The sequence below is a fragment of the Ammospiza nelsoni genome, chromosome 5, assembly GCF_027579445.1.
Source record: "Ammospiza nelsoni isolate bAmmNel1 chromosome 5, bAmmNel1.pri, whole genome shotgun sequence".
NCBI classification, from domain to species: domain Eukaryota; kingdom Metazoa; phylum Chordata; class Aves; order Passeriformes; family Passerellidae; genus Ammospiza; species Ammospiza nelsoni.
The window spans coordinates 11,215,550-11,234,383 of record NC_080637.1 but is presented as its reverse complement, the minus strand read 5'-3'; positions in this window follow the sequence as shown (position 1 = coordinate 11,234,383).

Here is an 18,834-nt window from a genome sequence, read left to right as displayed (position 1 = left end):
ATAAAAAACAACTATTTCATAAACATGCAGTGTCTACATTATTTATTTTATTTACTCAGTTCTACCTTCAAACTCTTAATAGTTTATTAATAAAAGACTCCATAACAATCTGTTTCTATTTCTTTAGTGAGTAAACAGAATTCTGTTTTGCTTTAGACATCCTCTTCCTCTCCATCATCACTAACAATGTTTTGATTGAGGAAATTTCTGCTGATGATTAAGCCAGAACTAATAGACAGAGTTTACTTGATTCTAAAATGCTTTTTGGAATCTTTTCTTGACCTCTTCTAGATGCAATAATAAAATTATGGTTTCACCTTATTTCTCTTCTATTGTTTCAACCACCTTTTTTTGAATGGAAGGTTTTGAAGGTGATTCTGGAAAATGCTGCTTTGAAATTAAGTTATGCTTTGTAAAGAATATTAGTTTTGGGGCTGAAGTTGTTTCTGGTGATTCACTCTAGGTGGTGCTGATAATATAGAGTGCTCACCAAAGCATTCTGCAGCTGTACAGGCTCTCAGACTGCCTGAGAGGCTGCTTCAAGTGATCTCTTCAGAATTCATGGGTGGGCCATTTCGGATTCCAGTTGCAAATTTTTATTTCATATTAAAGTTACAAAGGTGTGGGATTTTTTTGGCAAATAATATAGATTGTCCTGGTAACAGGATTCTCAAGTTCTTAGGTTTTCATTCTAATTTTCAGTTTCTACTGAAAGTACTAAACATGTCCCAGTCAAAGAAAGAGGAATAGCTTAGGAAATCCAAACCTTTTAAAGTTTTGTCTATTTTCTCTCTAGGTCTTTGCATTTACAATTTGTTCACACTGGAATTTGGTAACCTTTTCCACTTTTTCACTAAAATGAATATTTTGCCCTTTCCCTGATAAATTTAGCAGAATGAGACGGATAAAAAAAGGAGGAAGTTTTAGAAAGAATAGTTTTCTCTAAATTTAGAAACTTTTTCTGCAAATCCTTTAGTATACTTCTAAATATAGGAATCTTGAAAAATTTTCAGTACAATGCCTTTTACAATCAGAGGAAACCATTCATCTCTTTTGTCTGACTAATGAATTCCTTGCAACGTGCCGCTGAGATATCCACTGGCAACATTTCAGTGGGAAAAACACCCACTGAAACACTGACAAACCCATCCAGACTTTGGTCATTACTGATGCGCAGAGATTCCTGCTCAATGACACTTATTTTAGCTTTTGAGACCTGTTGAGAGCTTTATCCCTGGCACTGAGCAGAGCCATGGGGTCAAGGTGTGTGTGGAGCTGAGGCAGTGTCCCCACACAGGGCTGTGCTGTGACCTGTCCAGGCTGCATTGTCACCCCACACAGGGCTGTGCTGTGACCTGTCCAGGCTGCATTGTCACCCCACACAGGGCTGTGCTGTGACCTGTCCAGGCTGCATTGTCACCCCACACAGGGCTGTGTTGTGCTGTGACCTGTCCGGGCTGCATTGTCACCTGCACAGGGCAGGGCACTTGTGACAGTGTTCACAGGGGTTTTCAGGTGAGGGAAGAGATGAGAATGTTGACTCCATGTTCAGAAGGCTTGATTTATTATTTTATGATATACATTACATCATAACAATACTAAAAAGAATAGAAGGAAAAGTTTCATCTCAGAAGGCTGGCTCAGCTAAGAATGGAAAGGACAAGAATGATAGCAAAGGCAGCTGCCTCAGACTCTCTGTCCGAGTCAGCTCAGCTGTGATTGGCCATTAATTAAAAACAACCACATGAGACCAATCACAGATGCACCTGTTGCATTCCACAGCAGCAGATAACCATTATTTACATTTCATTCCTGAAGCCTCTCGGCTTCTCAGGAACAAAAAATCCCAAGGAAAGGATTTTCACAAAAGGATGTCTGTGACAGGCGCTGGCACTGCCTGACTGCTGCAAGACAAGGGCCAGGTGGATCTTGGTCCTCCTGGGAGCTCTGCACAAGAATGCAAGGTGGACCCTGAAGAAGCTTCATAATTCAGCAATGAAAAGGCCTGGGGAACTTGAAGTTTGAACTTATTTCTACTTTGTGCTGAGGGTCGGACCAGAGACCACAGGAGGTCCCTCCCAATAAAAATAGTTCTATTGTTTTTTTAGAGAAATTTCAACTAGTTTTACCTTAGCTTTAATTTATAAAGCTTGTCTATAAGCCAGTAAGGCCTTAGATTTGCTTCTTTTTTTTTACCCTGAATATTAACAAAAATATAAAGCTTGAATGATTTTCTTTTTATTTTCTCTGTCTCTTCTGAAGCTTTCTGTTTCCTTTTTCCAAACAGAATATAAATGTGAAAATCTAAGTGAAACCTAATTTTTATGTCATTTCAGCCCCTTGCCCCCTAATTTGTCATCTTCTCTCTAGGAAACGTTACCAAATATCAGAAGAAAAAAGGAAATCTTGGCCTTTAGCTCTATATTAGTACAGTAATGATACTGTAATATTTGCAAAGCCATTCAGTTCTTTATCGAATATCAGAAGAAAAAGGAAATTTGGGCCTTAGCTCTATATTAGTACAGTGATGGTACTGTAATATTTGCAAAGCCATTTAGTTCTGTAATATTTGCAAAGCCATTTTAGCTCTGTATTAGTACAGTGATGGTACTGTAATATTTGCAAAGCCATTTATTCTGTGCAAAAGGTAAAAGGAATGACGTGGTCATTCATTTTTACAGAGGTGAAAAAAGGGAAGGATAGAAACAATATTACAGATCAAAGAAAATACTTTGAAAACAAGAAAGGGTTCCTGTGTTTTAAATCCTGTCAAACTTTTTTGACATGAACAGTAATGCTTTCCCATTTTTGTGAAAATCTTAGTCCCACTATGGCAGATGTGAGCTGTTCTGGCTTCAGTAATTTCATTATCCTTCCTTCTGTAATTGCAGCTCATGCTGATTCAATGGAATGCCACACGGTGTGAGAAAAGGTTATTGAGCACTAGGGGAGAATCAGTGGCTGAGTATTGGTCAGGTAAGACCCACTGAGTTCTGACAAGTTTGTCAGCACTTCAGCTGAAACATTGTCTGTGGTATCAGGAAACCTATGCCAATTGTTGACAGTAGATGTGGGGCTGAGCTGCTGTGCTCAGATTAAGAACTGGTCATTCCAACAGTCTGAAACTTGATATATATATATTTGGCTGACCAGAGCAAAAAAAAAAAAAGAAAAAAAGCAACATCCAGTGCAAAGGTATAAAAGCCCAAACCCCTTCTTGAACCAACATTCCTAAACTCCTGTTCTAGTCTGTACTTAGAGGATGCCTGGGATGTGTTCGACAGAGCTGCACTGAGCTTGGCAATGTCCCTTGACTTCTCACATAAAAACAGCAAATATTTCAGGCTCTGATCTTTCTACAAAGATTAACAAATGATTTCTCTGCTGCGGTAAGTTTAATTTTTCTTGTGGCTTATTGCTGATTCACACAAGAAAATGCAAAAGAACAGTCAGGAGTTAGTGCATTATAAAATGGTTTGTGGTCTTTGAACTCATGTGTTTCCCTCTGGATCGTCCAAGACTCGCTCCTGCTGACTCCTGTAGGAGGTGCACCTGGTGTTCTTTGCAGGGGGAGAAAAAAGAAAAAAAAGTAAAAGGGAATCTTAATGGGAAAATGGGGGATGCCTGCTAGCTCTGAAGAAAAGATTAAGTTTCTAGTACAAGGTGAACAGTCAACACAGTACATAAAAAAAAAAAAAAAAAAAGAGCTTAAAACAATGGGGAAATATTTTGCCAACATCTCACTCTGAACTATTCCAATTCCCACCAGAGCTATGTATTGACTCATCAAGTCCCATTGTTCCATGATAGCCAGAAATTAATGAAGAATAAAAACAGACACAATTCTGATTTGACTTGTAGAGCCCTTTAAATAACAAATATTTTAACCTTTTCACTTAGTGTTGAACAAACATGCAACACAAATTATGGGAAAAATAAAGACATTTTTTCCCAGCAGATTAAAATCTCTTTAATTTGGCAGACTTTTTGCAGCTAAGAAAACTTGTGATTTCGGTGCCCTCCTCAGAATACATGCAGCTCTGCCCTGACACAGCTGGATAGTGGCTGGATAAATCTGATTTCTGGATGCTGACAAGGATGTAAGTGTGCAGTTTCAGAGCTTGGAGTGACTTCCAGGACATCAGTTGAATTGAGCTATTCCGCATTCTCCACAAAGTTTCCATTAGAGATGTTGCCATATTGCAACAATACCTATAGAAATTAATGCAGAAGAGCTTGTTCTGGTGCTGAACTAATGCTCTGAAGAGATCTGTTTTTTTTCTTCATGGATTCTTATATTACATACTTATGGGAGCTGGCTGACATCTGATTCATTATATTTGTTCTTTCATTCACACTCCAGGACATAATAACTAAATAAGAACTTTATTTTGATAAGTTTTTAGAGAGGATTTTTTTAAACAAATTTTTTACATTGTTACATTTTTTAAAGATTCATTTCATTGTAACACTATGTTAAACTTAAATATTTAAAAGGGTGGAGCATGACTCCTAAATGTGGTAAGGCAAAAGAGAGATTTCCTAGGAATCCATAATGTCGAAATAATTCTGGAAAAACTCTTCTATCTTGCTCAGGGTAACTTCTGAAAGTAATTTTTTCAGAGAAGCAAAGTTGTCTCTTATTATCTTTGTGGTTTGTAACCATTTCAGCCTCTGATTTAGTCCTATACATTGTCTTTCTCCATAGTCAGATCTCCCTAACTTTTAAAGGTCTTTAGTTAAAGACCTAAAATGCTTTCTGTCTTGATGGTATCCTGCAGCACATGACAAACTTCATCCCAAACCATGCAGCCTATCGAGGTAATATTGGGAATTTTAACTCTTCAGGAATTTTAATTATTAATGATGTTTTTAGTATTCTTCCATTCTAATTATGAAGCAGTGTACTAATTAACACAACTCTAGCTGACACTTTCCCTAGAAAAAAAATTGTCCTGGGAAGAATTCCAAAGAAAAGGGAAATTATCTCATTCTTTTCAGCTCCCACTCCCCTTACAGAAATTTTAAACAGCTGAGCTCTTTAAAAGCCTTCCTGAGCTAGGCTGACCTCCACCCCAAAATGTTCCATTCTTAGATAGGGAAGGAAAAACAAAAACAAAATGTTTTTATCACTCTCCTGAATGGACTGAGCACAGATCAGGCTCCCTGGGTATTTGGGAAGGGAGATCCTAAGCAAGAATGTTAAGAACTCCACCCACATTCAATAAGTTGATGGGGAAAATGTAAAACTCTGAAACCTCAGCTGTTAAAAGAATTGAGGTCAGGACTTAGGTACAAAGGAAAGGGAAGAGCCTACAAGACTAGACAGACATTTCATGAATGCCAGCAGTGTCTAAGTGTTGTTCCTTAAGAAATCACTGACAGGAGTGGGTCTGTGCCTTCAACAAAGGGTAAAAAGAAAGGTAATTGGGTGATTATAAAATGACATGCTGAAATGGGGAATACCACCATACCTTCAGACAGCACATTAGTCTATGCCTTCAGGGATGAAGATTTTTGCTTCTCAAAACCAGGCAATCTTTTCCAGAATTAAATATCCCTCCTGTTTTATTCTCAAAGTTACAAATTTAGGTAGACATACTTTTCAGTCTTTTGAGATCTTTTTTTCTTGGCAGCTACAGATGCTTTGTGAAAATGTCTCTTTAATTTCTTCTCTTTCTAACATCTTTCATGTCTCAAAATTAGCTTAATCTGAATCTTCCTTTAACTGAAATGCGGAGCAGAATCTGCCAGTTCTTTGTACAATGTCTGTTTTCATATTTGCTTGTTTGAGTAATTTTCTCATTAGAGATTCTGCAAGGTTTAAGACACTCCATAGGATAACCTGAGCTACCCTGTGCTGTACTGTTCAATGTCTGAAACGTTTTGTTTATTCTGGCAATGGATGTTGTGTTTTTGTATTTAATACTAAATCTGTTGTGGCAGCACATTAATGGGATGCAGGGTGACATTTCTCAAAAGTCACTGCAGTGCCTATCTCTTATTTTAATGTGCTGTGCAGCTGGCAAGCTGTGTTACTGATATCCCACACAGCCCTGTCAGGCTGTTTGTCTGCGTGCCCTCTGCTGCTCCAGAGTCACCCTGATGGAAAGTCACCTCTGTGCTGAGTTGCTGGTGGGATGCCAGGCACTGCCCTGTGTGATTCCAGCTCACAGACCTGACACAGTCCTGCTGGCTTAGCAGGGCTCGTGCTTCAGGGTGCTGCTCTGCTTGGGCCTTATATTTCATTTGTACCTGCTCAGTTTTTAAATCTCTCTGAGGCACAGATGCCACAGGGCTGGACTCCTGTGTTTGTGATCAAACTGCTCATACGTATGAATTCAATCCCATACTCTGTTCACATTCCCAATTTGCAGTTAAACCATTCATTACAGACATGTAAGGTTCAGCAGTGTCTGAACCTTGACATGACCTGCTCTCATGGATTATCTGGTGGCACGTGACAGAAAGAAACATGTCTTCTTACTCAGTATATCTCCCCTTCCCTCAGTTATATGTTGAATTTATAGGCATCAGCTATATTAGTAAAAGTAAGAGTGCCTGGCAATTTTCCTGGAACTGGATTCTCTGTGCTTGTATGTCGTAGGACAGCCCCAATAAGGAATTTGGCATTCCCTGAACAGTTCATACACTTGGGAGACAAAACTGGCACAGCTAAAGGCAGATTGCTTGCCTTGCAGATTGGTTTGAAGAGTGGCAGTTTATTAATAGACTTGAGCTGGACTGTGATAATTGTTCTCAGTTCCTATAGGTGTGAGTCACACGTTCTGGAGCTGACGTGGAACTTCTGTGATATGTTCAGGAACTTCTGTGATATGTTCAGGAACTTCTGTGATATGTGCATGTGCTTCAGGCTGCAGCATCCTCTTTATTTTACAGTACCATCTATCCCAATCCATGCGTGTGGAAGGCTATATTTGTGTGAGTCAGAAACACAAACTCTATCCAGAAAAGTGCTCCTTCAGTGTTCTGTGGGCATCTGGCAGCTCCTTTCCACTCCTGCTGAAACTCTAAGTACTACCAAGCAAAAAGCAGAGCAGGCTATTTTCCTGTTTTCCCCACCAGTTTATTATTCTTCTCTGTCGTGTGGAGAATCCTCAAGGCTAACAGCTGGAAAGTCCTGAGTTCAGAAGAGAACAGGCAATGATTTGCTGCCTGCTAATCTGTTGAATTGGCCTGTCTGCAGTCTGTATCCTGAAGCAGCATTTTTTGCTCAAGGCTCTGATCAGCATCCTCCCTGTATCATTGTCTTGGGAAATATGTTCTTACACAGTGAGGGTAAATTGGGAAATTGCCTTGCCAAAAAAGGGCAAGGGAGCTGGGGAAGGGTCTGGGGCACAAATCTACTGAGGAGCAGCTGATGGAGCTGGGGTGATTATTCTGGAGAAAAGGATGCTCAGGAGGGACATGATCACTCTCTACAACTGCCTGAAAGGAAGTTGTAAACACGAGTTCAGTCTCTTCTCCCAGGTAAAAAGTGTCAGAACAAGAGAAAATGGCCTCAAACTGCACTGTGTTAGGTTTATATGTGTGTCATATAAACCATGAATCAACCCAAAAAAGGTGTATATAAATTTGAATTCTAGATATGTTTGCTCATTCACTTCAATAATGAAAAATATATTATAAATATTTCTAAATACATGATTTTGAACAAAAATATTGCACACACAGTATCCTGTCAAACACATCTCATAATTCTCTACCACTTGTACTTATTGAGAAACAATAATAAACCAATTATCATTTTGGTTCTCGGTGAAAATTAAATAGAATTCAAACCCCTTACACGGCAAATGCACACATTAATTGTGTATTGACATAAATTTTTCAATAACAGAATGTAAGTTTTCTCTCTCTCTCTCTCTCTCTCCTTCTCTTTCTTTCTTTAATTCATCCTTCCTTTCTCTCTTGCCTTTCACCCTACCCCTTTATCCAAAACATACTGTTGTGTGCTTATACAGTAGGCCAGGGACTAACATACCAATATCCATGTCAAGTCTGTAACTTACTGATAAAACTGAGAGGTTTTGTAGGTTTTGTGTATATGTAATAATTTATTATTCATTTTTATATTATGTATACTTTTTATTTACATTTACTTTAAATAATGAATACTTTATAAAGCTTTTTTTCTGTCACTGCTGCTACAATCTTGAAATGTATATTTTGACATGAGTTGCAACTGTCAGCAGATGCCTACAGTGTACAAGCCTACATCTGGACAAGTCACCTTCAGTCATTTTTATAGGCAATAAAAAATAATAGACACTTCCACAGTTCAGTTTTCTTTCATACTTGAAGTGTGCAGTGCAGAGGTCACAGGTCTCATCTTGTTCTGCCAAAAACCTTCAGCAAGAATACTAAAGTCTTTTTGTCTCACTTATATTGTCACAAAAGTTCTTATGAGCATGTTTCTCACCAGAAGAAAATCTGTTGCCTCAGAATCCTCTTGGGTTTTTTTCACTGTTCCAATTTCAGCAGCTCTCCAGGGAGAATCCTCATAGTGTCCCTCTCCCATGCAAGGAGCTGGTGCAGAAGCTGTGGATAAACTGATTTTCTCAAAGTTGTTGGACAACTGACAATGTCAGCAATGTCCAGAAGGACTCCAAGAGACAAAGGTCAACTTCCCATTTTAGGAAAACTCTCTGTAAGGACCTTGATGAGGAGCTTTTCCAGAGTTCAATTCAGCATGAACACATCTGACTCATTTCTGCTGCCTGCAGAGGTTACGGGGGGCTGCCTGCAGGGATTGGTGGCAGCCACACCAGAGACCTCCTGATAAACCCCAGGACCTGCTGGGCAAAAGGTCCGTGGGAAATCCATGGGTACTCCAAAAAAAGAGTTTGGAAAATTGAGAAAAAAGTCGTACAATGGCCAAAGCCAGTGATAATTTCCAACATGTTGTAATGTAATAGAAACATGTTGGAAACATGTCATAGAAATGAAAAGATGTAGTAAATTTTATTGATAAAATCAGTTATTTTGTTAAAGTAGTCCAGTGGTTGATCTATGAACACAAACTGAAATGGTGATCAAGGGCAATGGGAGACAGGGAATGTCCCTGTGTTGACAGCCACATTCATCCATTCATCTTTGGGTTTACAACAGATTCTTTGTGTGTAGGGTGGTTGGGTTTTTTCCCCTATTCTTCATGCAAGAGAACACATTTAATTTCCCATTACCAGATTAATTGTGTAACCATTCGTAATTGTAACCATTCATCTAGATGTCACTTTTACAAAGACAGTTTTGTATCAGATGTTATATCTAATTTGTAACCAGGAATGGAATCCATCTCTGGGGTAAATTCTACCTGCTTCTTTATCTTGCAGTCAAAATAATAAACATTTGTTAGAACTCACATCTTTTAGAATGAAAAAGAAGCAGAGCAAACCCAAACACAAAAAGCCAGATCAACAGAAATAAATAGAACAGCTTTCTCTAGCAGAAAAAGGAATATAAATGAACTGCACAAGGAAAAAAAAATTGGTTACTGTGTATCTGACTGCACTGAATTATGATCCACTATAGAAAAACCTCTGTTTTACTACTGGCTGAGTTCTGAATTGCTTTGAGTCTGTGTGGGTATACATGGAAATCACATGGGAAAAAAAGGAGACAAGGCTTTAGGAAGAGGAAAACCCTGAAAGCCTCATTTCTTCATATATACTAAGGGCAAGAAGAAATATAGTCTGTATATTCTGCAAGAATATATATAGTCTGTATGGATATACAGACATCTTCTGAATATGATGACTGTCTTAGAGCCACAGATCTGTCATAACAGGCATACCTGAAAGGAATTGTAGCTGATAATATCCAAGTCAACACCATCAAGGAGAGTTCTTCCCACAAATAACATTACATGGCTGAAATACAAGAAGAGATTCAAAGGTGCTCAGTTTCATCATATTCTTAGAGAAGCCTCTTAGACTTAAGTGCAGAAGCTCATAATGGAGGCCAAAGTCTTTTCTCCTTGTTGCACACTTTTTCATTGGAATGTCAGGTGCATTCTAGATGAAAATTTTGTGTACATTCACATTATCACTTTGTAAATGAACATCAGCTGAATGTAATGGGCAACTGACCTCTGTTATGAGCTATTTTTTGCAAGAAATGCATAGATTATTTTGAAAGTATTTATCTAGTGTAATATTTGTAATCTGAAAGTATGACCATAAATTTTTTAATTTGTAATAATTTTGACAGCTTAGATTTATTTTTCCATTATTAATTGATAAAGAATATTCAAGGAGGTTATTGTGTTCAAGTAACAAACCCAAGACAAGTTGCATTAGGCATTAGAAAAAAATGCAAATAATGGTCATAGTGAAAATAAAAAAAAAAAAACCAACCTTGATTTATAAAGTTTTATAAAGTTTGGAAGATAAACTAACAAGGAAATGAAATGTGAAAGTGCTCATAATAGCTGAAAAATACCAAACATACATTTTGAGGGGAATGGAAATCAAATTATCAGGTCAGGAAAAAAAAGAAAGGTCATAATTTAAGACAGAGGAGGTTTATATTAGATCTTATTAAAAACTTCTAAATGTAGTGGTAGTTTAGCAGTGTAAGATGTTATATAGGAAGGCTATGGAAATCATAAACATAATAGTCATGTATCAGACACCATAATGGGAAACTAAAGCCAGCATATTTACTGCAGAGAGACAGAATGTAATTTTTGAAGCCCCTTGTATTATTACATTTCATTTTTCTCCTCATTCACTTGAATCCTAGTGTGCCTTTACAAAATTTAGCTAGCTCAGTGACTTCTTCTTCCTCAAATAGTCATTTTTGGCTATCTACAACAATCCTCATGATTGTTTCTCTTTCCTTCCTGAATGATACTATGAAATATTGTACCATATGCCTTAATGTAGTCCAGATTAGAACATACTCTTTACTTACTTTAAAGAAAATTACCAGGATTTAAGAAACTTTGTTTAGGCTGAGAATTTTTTTCTACAGCCTCCAAATACATGGTCATTCATTGCTTTTGACAGGATTCCAGGACTCATAGGGGAGCCCAGAGTAAGGCAAACAGTATTAAAAAAAAAAAAGATAATAAATAAAAACCTGCACATGAAATTAGATCAGATTAACTGAGGAGTTCTTAGTTACCTCTATGCAGTTGTTGATTTTACCCAGAGTCAAAATGACCATTCAAGATTACTCTGACCATCTGGATCAGCCACCCCAGCATGCAGCAGGGCTGATCTGGACCTGTGAGGTGAGTCTGAGTCTGAGCCTTAGGCAGCAAAGTTCCTCTCCTGAACTCTCCCAAGAGGTGTCGAGTGTGAATTTAGCTTAGACCAACAACAGAAAATGCTAACAAGGAGATCATAAAGGAAAATGGCTCTGTAGGCTAGTGGTTCACTTCTCTGTAGTGGATAGACACTCAATAATGTACGTATTTTTTGTTCATATCTTGTACTTGACAACTGGTAAAACCAGAATAAGGATGTTCTCCCCTCTTTTTAGAGGGTTAAACTTGCCTTTCAAAGACTGATTGAGGATGAGAGTTAGGAGGAAATATCCATGGCTGCTCTGATCAAGATTATCTGAAGGACTTTATGGCATAAAAGATAAATCTGAATCTGACCACATTCAGGGTTATATCATGCTGGACAGTGAATGATGGGATTCTCTTAATTCATTCCAAGATTCTTAATTGTTCTTCAGGTTTCTCACTGGCACCAGAGTAGGTGATCTGAAATTTATCCTGTGTGTTTTTCACAACAGGAGCACATAAATTTGTGCGAGCTTTATTACTTTAGGAGATATGAATGGATCTTTACTTCAGAAATTCCTAGAATATTTTGTTTTTTAAAGGATGTATTCAAGACCTGAAAACAGCTATTAAGGTAAGGAAATTGTTTAACTACTTTGAGCTACTTTAACTACTACCTGTTTCCTTCTTTTGTTGAGCATTAATTAAAAACTAGAGCATTTTTAGATGGTGACAGAAAACACAAGTCTTGGGCTGAAATCTCCTCATATTTAGGGAGATGTGCTCATTTTTATTGTTTGTGATCTTCCTTCCCCTCCATCTCTTATTGTTTCACTGATTGATAATTACAAAGATCCTGCAGAGGGAGTTTTGCAAGAGTGGAGCTGTTCAAACAAGATTTCAGGGAAATCCTGTCTTGTGCTATCCAGTCAGAAATTATAATAATAGTTCAAAACTAAATTTTGCAGTTATGGACTGGCTTGTGCTGCATTGCTGCTCAGCTCTGCACAGCAAAAGGCCCAATACCCACTTTAAGTGCTATGGTAACACCAGGAATAAAAGCATGGTTAGTGATGCATGCCAGGGTCCCTATAACTCAGGGAATGTAGGAGCTGGTTCCTTACACTGATGACAACTAACTTATCAGCAAGAGATTTATAAGCATAAATGCATGCCTTCCTTCTAGAAAAGCTTTCAGTAATTCTACTGGCAGTGTTTATAGATTATATCTCAGTACATCTTTTCCATTCAGCCTCACATGCTACTCCCACCAACCAGAACCTTTTGCTGTATGGTTCCTTCACTGCTTGGATGCAGAGAAATACACACACTGCTTTGTTCTAATGTTGTGTGCATTGTTTCCTTTTCTATGTATTCTCCTCAGCTTCTGTCCCTTAATTTCATGGTGTTACACCAGGAAATGGAGGGATCCAAAGATAAGGCAGGACAGGACAGAGGCTTCCTGAAGCCCTGCACTGATACTGGCTCTGAAATGGGGGACCTGGTGCTTATGAGCATCCAGATAACATGAATCTGAAGAGCAGTGCAAAAAGGAAATAAGGCAGAGAATGAGTCAGTCCACCCTCTGCAGGCTGTGACTCCCTCAGCAGCCCCATTTATGTGAGTTTCCCTTAAGAAGAAGAAGAAGCACAAGGAAAGATAAGAGTTTTAGATTACAGTGTCCATGGAAGGGTAACAGAGAGTACTGGCCACCTCCTGCTTGTCTCAGTTACCCAAATCACAGCAGTCCCATCCCACCCCTGCTGGACCCTTACTCATACCCATTCAAATGATTTGAACATTCAAGTAAGCAGCAAAAATATGTGGTTAACAGAGAATCAAGCTCAGTCTGACCCCTGTGGTTTTGATGTTTATCTGTGTTCAGACAGAGAAAATTCTAAAAATGTTAGCCAAATTACATTATGTGCTGGCAGTGTAGAAACCCTACCTTCAAACACAGAAGAATTACTCCTCTGCCAGATGATGCTGCTGAGGAATTAATGGAGTTCAGAATAAATTCATTCTAGGTATTGAGAAAAGAATGCTAGGAAATGTCAACTTCTTTTTTTTGTACACCACTTCACAGGACCTCAGAAGTCCAATATTTTCATGTGGTTTGTTAGGCAGCCAAAATAGGAGAAGCCAGCTCTGCAGAGTGTATTCCACTAGAGAGCTCCAATGCAGCAGCAGCAGCAGAATTTGGGATTCTATCATCATTCTGTTTCTCCACATCCTCCCTAATGGTTTGTTCAGATGTTCCCAGTGTGGGACCCTCCCAGCCAGGGACAATGGTGAGGACAAAGGTGGCTAAATTCAGGATACACCATTCAGGTGCTCTTAAGGACTTCCAGGGTTTATATTTGAAAAATATGACGTGAATATACAACCACACCTCAAGCCACAGCCCACCATTATTGTCCCCATCCCTAAACTGATCAAGTTTATCTCTCCCCCTTTCTCCTACAAACCCTCTTTTTTTCCCCCATTTTGCCTCTTAGGGTTTATTTTTTTGCCTTAGATGTGAGATTTGAAGCAAAACCCAAAAAGTTGTTTGTTAGCATTTTTTAAAGCTGAAATCAGAATTTTACTGGACTTTATAACATATATGACTGAAGCTCTAAAATAAAAGTACTGTTAAAGTAAAATGACATAAAAAGATAGAAAGAGATGGGAAAGCAAATTCTGTATGCAGGCTGGGAAGGAACTAGAGAAATCCCCAAGCCAAGTTTTTTCACTAATTTGGAAAAGTACTGAAACAGACATACAAAAAAATCTTCTGTAATAAATACATTTATAAACAAAGTGTTATGTTAGGGTGTAGTAGCCTCCCAAAGAAGAAAAGAGTTATGTCCTCTAATAGAAACCTGAAATTAAATGAAAAGTCAGAAGCCACCCTTAGACAGGTAAGTGTAATGCAATCTTCTAGGGGAGATTTCAGAGAAAATAAGATTACACAATCGTCATCTCATGCTGTGCTGCATCTTCCCTTCTGTATGTTCTATAAAGGATTTCATAGGAAATGAAATGGAACCACAGGATTAATCTTTATGTGTTCTGGAGTCACATTTTTCCTTCATGTGTTCTCCTAATGTCTTCCTAGATTCTAGCCTTACCTGGCACAGCAATTCCTCCCTTGAATATATGCACCAAAGACAGAGCAAGCCTTGCAACTAATACTGAATTTTGCTCCTTCAAGAAATGGACCAGGGAGGAGAGGTTGGCTGGGGCTGAGCAGCTTGCCCTGCAAGGAGGGAACAGGAAGGTGGTGGGAAAATGCGTCAAGCTGGGCTTGGTGCTGCTGCTGCTCAATCCCAGAAAACAGGGAAATAAAGGATGGTGTCTGATGCCTGGTGCTGGGGGGAGCTGCTCTTCCCCCTCTCCCCAGCACCACACACCAGCCCACTCACCAGAGAGAGACAAAGCACCTTTGTAAAGCTGCAGTTATTAGAAACCATGGCAGGGGAGAAGTACAGATGTTTGGGGTTTTTGTTTCTCTGTCTGCTTTTCTAAGCAGATGCCCACATTTCCAATGGGCAAATCAATCATCAAGAGGAGCAAGTTAATATCCTGTACAGCTGAAGTGTGATTTCTGACTCTGCCTGTTAGAAGAACAAGACAATCTGGTTTTTCAGAACAACATTGGCAGAAATGGCTGTGGGCAGCCTCTCAAGCTATCATTGATTTATCTCAAATACAATATATGTCTGGCAAGACAAGTCTCCATTTGAGCTGATTTAGCCTTTTTTACGTTGAGGTTTACTGGTATTAGTCCTATCTGTTGAGAGTTTCCTTTTGGGAAACTCATCAGGTATTTCTATAAAAACAGCAAATCATTGTGTTGTTCCATTTGGAACATTCTGTGCTGTGAATTTGTTCTACTGCCTAGAACTTGTTCCTGCTGCACCTCTTTTTAGCAACTGGCCCCCTAAATGTCAAGACACCTTCTCCTTTCTTGGCTGTGCAAATTATATTGTTTTCATTTTTTTCTCCATTTTTCTCCATTTTTTTTTTTTTTACTTTTTACTCTTTTTATCTTATTGGGCCTTAAGGTCCAGTACCTGAGTACCTGAGTACCTGAGATTTGTTTATGTTAGAAGAAAGGGGTGTAAGGATTAACAGAGATAAGATAAAAAGTTTATTGGTGTTTGCCCTTGAGCACAGGCACATGCTTCTGACTGCAGAAGCTGGTACCCAGGAATGGTCAGAAGGGCCCTATTCTATAGACTAATTTATGCCTGTGCTGATGGTTCATTCTGTCACTGAAATAAAACACCACTGCATATTTTTCAGTCAGGATACACTTCCACCCCACTCTTTTAAAACTTAATTGGATTTTAGCAAGTCTGAGTAATGTAGTCATGGCCAGTGTCACGGACGTGGCTGGTGCCCATAGCCATTCTTTCAAGGCTGGCATCCACCCATGCTTTCAGAAATACTTAAAAGTCTTTATAATTACTGAAATCACTTTACATACTGACCTTGATTCTTGGAGGTTGTAAACAAAGTCAAGGACTTCCATTTCCCACAGATGATTATCTGCTGCCGCGGTGGCGATTCTCTTTATCAGCGAATGTTTCTTATAAAACTTTTTTGCCGGTAATGCTCAACTGTTGGAGATTTCTCTCTAAAGAGGAATGTATTGGAGGAATTTATTTTAATAGACTAACCAGCATCTCTGGCTATTCCTTTTTATTAGTATTTTCTAGTTAACATAGTGAATATTATTATGTACTTCCTGAGATACTTTGTGAAAGTCATAATTTGAAATGCTAATTGTCTTAATTTTTCATACTACTGCTTCACCTAAGCAGGTCTTTAAGTATTTTTGAGAGAGGCCACACAGCTTTTAGAAAAACACAGTTGCCCTGATGTTTTTATTTTGAGGAACTGCTGCATTATGTTACTAAAAACACCATAAAAGTGACAAAATAAATTAATGAACTCTGTTTAAATGATGTATATGTATCATTTCTAGCAAACTTTGATGTTCTAATTGTATAGAAACTGGATTTAAACTAATACAGGCTAATACATAGTATCAGCTTGCTTCTGATTTATTTGCATAGATTTGTACCATGAAAACCAGTGAAGTAATGTGAAGGTCCTGGAAAACATAGATACTTTCTGTGAGAATTTAATTTCTTATCAATATGCTTTTTTGAATGAAAAATGTATATTTGTGCCTGTCCTCCAAATAATTCTGTGACTTGGATGACATTGTAACTATTGACAGTCTTGTTCAACTGTCTCCTTTTGAATAGATCGTTTAGGTACATTTTACCTTTCATGTTTCAGGCAACAATTCCTGTATTTAGTCTTTTAATTCTCACTGGACCGAAGTTTTGAAATCTTCTTTAGGAGTAACAGATATTGGAGAGTGTAAGGTTATACTTTTTTACCCCCTTAAGTTTCTAATTTACCTTGAATGACTTTTCATTACTGTGCCTGGGAATTTTTCTTCTGCTGCATTGCATCACCAATGTAGATGCTATGATTTGGTGAGAAAAGAAAGAAAGCCCCCAAAAATCCACTTCAAAACACCAAACCCCCAAACACATTTCCAGCTGTAAAGGGACTTCCCAGTTTTGGTTTGCTGGTACTGTATGGGATGTCGACCTTCCAGTTTACAGAATGCTGCTTAGTGGAGCTGCTGCCCTCTGTAAATGTGGCAAGATGCGTGTGGTTGTGCCTCCTTCCACTCCCTCTGACTCAGCCTTTTGCTCCTCTGTCCAGCACAACCAGCAGCTTCTCTCGTCTCACTGATTTTTTGTCACTTGAACAATTTCCCTAATAAAGACCCAAACCAAATGGGTCAAAAAGACATCGAAAGATTTGGTTTTCTCCTTAGAAGGGGGGAATGTGGAACTTTTCCAGGGGAGCACAAAGCCTGGGGAAGGGGATATATTATTGTTATGGGTTTTTTGGATGCTTCCTCAGGACTGAGACAGAGGCTACTGTTGTTCTTAGGCTTTGCCATTTCATTGTAACCTCTGAAAGCAGTCCTATTAAAGAAAAAAAAAAAATTTGAAAAATTTGAAAAGAAGAATTCCTGTGACGAAAACAAAAAAATCCAAGCCGGGAAAGCAAAGTCAGAAAAGATACAAAAGGAAAACATATTCTAAAAAAAAAAAAAAAAAAAAAAAGGGGGAGCCTGCTACACTTTATTATTCTACTCACTCCAGGGAATTTCTTCCAAATCTGCTCTGTATCAGTGTGGAATATCCTTCTGTGTCTGTAATTGTTAAGGAACAAGAATATCAGTGGGGATGCTTCCATGATGGAGCAGCAGGAGTAGCAGAAGGAATTTAATTATCCTTGACATGCTCATGTATATGTAATGAACACAGGCACGAAACACTCGGCTGTTTCCATTTTCTCCCTCATCCTCTGCAAATAAATGCAACAAGGAATTTGAGAAATTCATTTCACTGTAGGTGGATATAGGGGGGTTTAAGTTCTTTGTAGTTAATTCTTGCTATCACAGGTAGTGCTTCAGAGGAGCAGTTACCCTGGTGTTCCTGCATTTCCCACAGCTATGGCTCAGCAAACCTCGGGGACATTACTAGAGCACAGGTCCTTCCCCTGATTGCTCAGTGATTAGAAGCCACTTCCTGCTTACTTAACTCAAAAATGTGATTACTCTTCAAGATGCAGGAAGGCTCAAATTTAGACACAGTTGGAAAATGCACATTTTTTTTTCCCCCTCAGTAAAACAACAAGGACAAACTGTTTATACAAATATTGACACGCTGTTCTCAGCAGCGCTGCACAAAATGCAGCTGGTCACTGGCAGTTCTGTGCCACTCCCAGAGGCACAGCTAGAGATTTAGTAAAACCTGTTTCCACTAAGCCCTTCACAGACAGCCTGCTGCTTTAAAGGCCACAGCAGTCACCTCTCATGTTTGCTTGAAAATAATAACCACAGCTCCATTTTGTTGAGGATTTCAGTCAGCGTTCCTTTAAAAAATACTAATTTTAGAATAAGGGCTACTTGTGCAATTGCTGTGTTACACATTTCAAAATGTCTGACTCAGCAGTAAACCCATGTTACATCCCCACAGTTCTCTGCAAACAGTGCTCAGTGCAGTGACCCACCACAGCCACTGAAAAATCCATGGGCACATATCTGGATCTGTGAAAAGCCTTCATCAATGGCAGAAGGAAATTCACCATGCTTGGGGAACTGAAAATTGAGTTCTTTACCCTCACATATCTGATATTAAATAATTCACTTCAACTTTGGTTTAGAGTATTTCAGTGTATGTAGCAGAATATAATCTCTCTGCCCTCCTAAAAGCAAAGGGATCTTTCTGGCCATGTTCCAATCTGGCAAACAAGATATCTAAAATCAAACCTTTGCATACTCTAACTGTGTCACTCTGCAAAGAAAACAGCACGCTGGATTAATAATTTAAAGGACCTGTTAGAGCAGCTGATAATTTTCTGCTGTAGCAGAGAACTGGGAAAATGCTGATGCTAAAAAATGAAATGCTCTCCAGTGTGTTATCATGTAGGTGAACAGCTCCAGGCTGCTCATCTTGTTGTTGTCCTGCTCTCAGCCTGACATTTTCTGG